This window comes from Trachypithecus francoisi, unplaced genomic scaffold (assembly GCF_009764315.1).
Source record: "Trachypithecus francoisi isolate TF-2019V2 unplaced genomic scaffold, Tfra_2.0 Lachesis_group4, whole genome shotgun sequence".
NCBI lineage: Eukaryota > Metazoa > Chordata > Mammalia > Primates > Cercopithecidae > Trachypithecus > Trachypithecus francoisi.
Genome location: NW_022681469.1, coordinates 139,420,065 through 139,425,038, shown reverse-complemented (window position 1 = coordinate 139,425,038; position 4,974 = coordinate 139,420,065).

Genomic DNA, 4,974 nt, shown 5'->3' with positions numbered 1-4,974 from the left:
CGCCCCCATGCCGCGCCCCCCAGACCACGCCTCCGGACGTGCCCGTTACCTCCAGATGTGCGGTGCAGGCCCTGCAGGCGCGCGGGGTGGGAGGGACGGGGGCGGGTGGAGTCTGGGCTGGAATCTCAGCGGGGGTGAGAGTGGGGTGAGGGCTGGGTTTCGAGCTGGGGACTAGGTTGGGGGGGTGCCGGCTCTGAGGGCGGGACTGGGGTGCTGAGCTGCAAAGGAGCGTTTTGGGAGCAGATTGCAGGGGCAGGCTGGGAGGTGAGCTGGAGTGAGAGTGGGGGCCGGCTGATAGTAAGCTGGACTGCAGGCTGGAAAGACTTGGGGAACTTCCGTCCAGGCTGGGGGGCAGACTGTGGGGGTAGACCAGGGAGGGCGCTGAGGTGAGGATGAAGCGCTGGCTGATGATGGCCTAGAGGAGGCTGCGGGTAGACTGGAGGAAGGTGGACCTGGGGGTGGGCTAGGTGTGCCCTGGCCGAAAGTAGACCAGAGTCCAGAGCTGCCCCCAGGCAGGAAGGGGACATTTGAGCAGAGACACATCTAGGAGCCAGGTCTCCAAGGGTCAGGAAAGTGCATGAAGGAGGTTAGGGTGTGTGTGTGCGTGTGTATGTGTGTGTGTGTGTGTGGTGTTCATAGAGTATGTGTGTGATGTGCATGTGGGGTATGTGTAGATGCATGTGTGTGCCTGGAGTGTGTGATGTATGGTGTGTGTGTGGCACGTGTGAGTTTGAGTCTGAGACAAGGTGTGTTTGTGAGTGTGTGCTTGGGAAACAGTGTGTATGAGAGAGACTGGAGGATGTGGCAGCTACACACAGAGACATATCACACATCAAGGACCAAGCCACAAGCAAACCGAGGGACAAGAGTATCTGGCGCCCCCAAAGACCTGGCCTCAGAGAGTACCAGCGTCCCTGAGGGGAAGGAAGGCCTCAGTTTCTCCAGCCACAGGTCACTTTGCCAGATGGGTTGCCTCTGTCATCCTCAGCCCCTAGCACAGGCCCTGGCTCCAGTGGACACTTGATGGTGTCTGCAGAATTATCACTGGCCAGGACTTCCGAGAGGCCCACCCACCACCCCTGGAGGCACATGCTGGTCTGAGGTTGGGGCACAGGCCCAGGCTCCCACAGGGATGAGCCCTCCACTCCTCTGAGCCATAGGTACTGCTACCTTCCCAGGAGCTGAGCTGACCTTCTCCTGGCTTAGAAAGACCCACTTTATTTAACAAGACCCTTATTTGGGAGCAGAACTTTCTGTGCTTTTTTACTGAAGAAATTCTGATTGCAGCCAGAATTAATTCAAAGGAATCAAAACTAATTAAAATTGATCATTTGTCCTGCCTTCTGCCTGAGGGGTGGGCAGCAGTGCCGGGGTGGCCACAGAGCCTCCAGTGAGACTGCTGGTGCCCACAGGCCAGGGGTCATAAAACAAACCGACCAGGGCAGCAGGGGACTGGCTCACACACACACACCCTACACCAGCCACGACAAACCAAGAGGACGGTCCAGGCCCGGGTGTCCACCCACATCCCACACAGACTCGGCCCTATAGCTCTCTCCAGGAGAGTCTTAGTCCCCACTCAGTCCCACAGCCCCAAAAGCGGTTGCACACAGCTTACAGGCTGGAACAGGAGGATGGGGTTGTCAGGTGGGGGGAGGGTCAGCCAGTTCCCCCAAGCCTGCACCAGGGAGCAATGCTCCCTTTCCTGGACTCCCCACTCTGGCTCTGCAGTGGGGAAGCCCTGGCCATCCTGCAGAGTTGGTTCCAACACCTGTTCTCCAAGGAACCAACCATGCCCTGACAAACTCCCAGGGAGTTGTGTCTACTGTCCTCTATGTCCCTCTAAGACAGGGCCCTCACTTCTCCTTTCTGCCCAGTGCTGCCCATGGCCTCTGCAGGGCAGGTGGGTTTAACACAGGCTGTGAGGAGCTGAGCACTGGGAGAGGGGGACCTACCCCTTCCACAGTGCATCCCCCCGACCCTGCAAGTGGAAGGGCTGCTGCCATAAATGAGACTGACCATGAGGTGTACCCTGGACAACACCTGTCTCCCTGCTTGTCCCTTGGTGGGTGCTGGCCCTGACACCATTCTCTATGTCTGTGATCCTGTGAGCACTGGGGTCCTCTCAGGAATCCCCTCTTATGGTTCATAATTCTTTATTTTTTTAATTTTGTATTTTTATTTATTTATTTTTGAGAAGGAGATTCATTCTTATTGCCCAGGCTGGAGTTCAATGGCATGATCTTGGCTCACCACAACCTCCCCCTCCGGGGCTCAAGAAATTCTCTTGCCTCAGCCCCCTGAATAGCTGGGATTACAGGCTTGTGCCACCACGCCCAGCTAATTTTTGAATTTTTAGTAGAGACAGGGTTTCTCCATGTTGGTCAGGCTGGTCGTGAACTCCCAACCTCAGGTGATCCTCCTGCCTCGGCCTCCCACAGTGCTGGGATTACAGGCGTGAGCCACCGTGCGCAGCCGGTTCATAATTCTTTATACCAAATTTCCCCATTCAGATTGTAGTGTAGTCTCTCTCCTGATCAAGCCCTGATTCACCATTATCCTGATATTTATTCTGTGATTCCTCTTACTCTTAAATAGTTCTAAGAGAACATTTTCTTGACACTCAAGTGGCCTCTTCTAAGAGGAAGAAATAACATCCTGGTGCTTCTACCAGATCAGAGGAACACATGGCCGCTCGGCCTTCACTGTCCCTGGAAGTAATGCTTCTGCCCAGTGTCCGCGTGTCCAGGCGAGGGCCTGAGCACAGAACCAGGTGAGGTTTGGGATTTGGCTCTGCTTGTTCTGGAGCTAGACCTCAGGAGGGCCGGGCTTGAGAAGGCGCCAAGGGGAGCCATTCCCGGACACCTTGCTCCCCCTGCTGGACAGACACTGAAATAACGGTACCATCGTCTATGCGGCGCCTCTGTCTCCCAGGCAGCAGAAATGCCTCGGTGACCCCTCTCCAGGGACACAGAGGACCTATCTTCAAAGAAGAGGTGATGAAGGCGATTCCAGGAAGGGATGTCTCTGACCATCAGTTTTCCACCTTCCCACGGATAGAGACACAGCTTTCCATATTCTGTTGCATTTGTTTGCTCATTTGTTTAATTGCAATAAAAAACACATCAAATCAAGCATTTTAGGATGGGTGTGTTGACTTATGCCTGTAATCCCAGCACTTTGAGAGGCTGAGGTGGGCTAACTGCTTGAGCTTAGGAGTTCTAGACCAGCCTGGGCAACATGGTAAAACCCCGCCTCTACAAAAAAAAAGTACAAAAATTAGCCATGTGTGGTGACACATGCCTGTAGTCCCAGATACCGTGGAGGCTGAGACTAGAGGACGGCTCGAGTCCAGGAGGTCGAGGCTGCAATGAGCCATGATGGCACCACTGCGCTCCAGACTGGGTGACAGAGTGAGACCCTATCTAAAAAAAAAAAAAAGAGCATTTTAACCACTTTCAAGTGCATGGTTTCCTGAACCACCCAGCTCCAGGACTTCATCTTTCCACACTGAAACTCTGTGCCCATTGAACACTTACTGCCCATCCATTCTCCCTCCCTGAAGCCCCTGGCAGCCACCATTTTCTTTTTTTCCCTCTTTCATTCTCTTCTTTGTATGTCTTCCTCTCCCTACCCCCACCTTTCCACTTTCTGTCTCTATGAATCTGAGTACTCTGGGGACCTCATTTAAGTGGACTCACTCAGGATTTGTCCTTTTGCATCTGGCTGATTTCGCTGATGTCTCCAAGATCCACCCATGTTGTAGCATGGGTCAGAATTTCCTTTTTGTTGTTGTTGGTTGGTGTTTTTTGTTTGTTTGTTTGTTGTTTGTTTGTTTGTTTTTGAGGCATAGTTTTGCTCTTGTCACCCAGCCAGGAGTGCAATGGTGCCATCGCGGCTCACTGCAAACTCCACCTCCTCAATTCAAGCGATTCTCCTGCCTCAGCCTCACAAATAGCTGGGATTACAGGCCCCACCACTACTCCCAGCTAATTTTTGTATTTTTAGTAAACATGGGATTTCAGCATGTTTGGCCAGGCTGGGCTTGAACTCCTGACCTCAGGTGATGCGCCCACCTCAGCCTCCCAAAGTGCTGGGATTACAGGTATGAGCCACCGCGCCAGGCATCCTTCCTTCTTAAGGCTGAATAATATTCTGTTGTATGGATAAACCACATTTTATCTATCCATTCATCTGCCATTCATTTCCTTTTTTAAGGAAAATTTTATTTTTGAAAAACCTATCAGAAAATGTCTTGAGGAAAATACGTTAAAATGTTATCTATGGTCATTTCTGGCTCTGGAAAGATCTGAAGTGGTGTTTAATTTACATTATTTTCTGCTTGTCTCTGCTTTCTCATTTTGCTACACTGCTGTTTGTGGCATGTGGTGGGTTTTACATAACCTGTGTGTTGTGAGAGTTTATGTGTGTGCACTGAGGACTATGTGTACCTGTGTTGTACACATAGTCCTCAGTTGTGTGTGTTGGGTGTGTTGTGTGCAGTTCACGAATGTGGCATGTGTGTATGGGATGTGTGTGTACATGTTGTGAGGTGATGGTGTGTGTGTGTGTATGGTGTATGGGTGTGTGAATGAGTGGGTGTTCATGTGTGTTGTGTGTGGAGCATATAAGAATCTGTGTCACGTGTGTCTCATGCTTGTGACTGTGGTGTGGGGCATAAGTGTGTGTGCACGTGAGGAATGTGTGTGTTCAGGCAGAACATTGCTGGCCCCTGCTGGACAAAATAAGCACAGTCATTTCCTGGAGTGCAACCTCCCCTCTCCTACCACATCACCTGACCCTAAGCATGCTGACCCCATCCCCCTCTGCCCTGCTCCCACCAGGTGGCATGAGGAAAGACTCAGAGCTGGTGCCCAGGGCAAGTTTGGGGCCCTGAATACCTCTTGGCTTCTTTGAACCTTGGTGAGCTTGAAGTGAACTGCAACAATTAAAAACACCTATTATGATTATTTG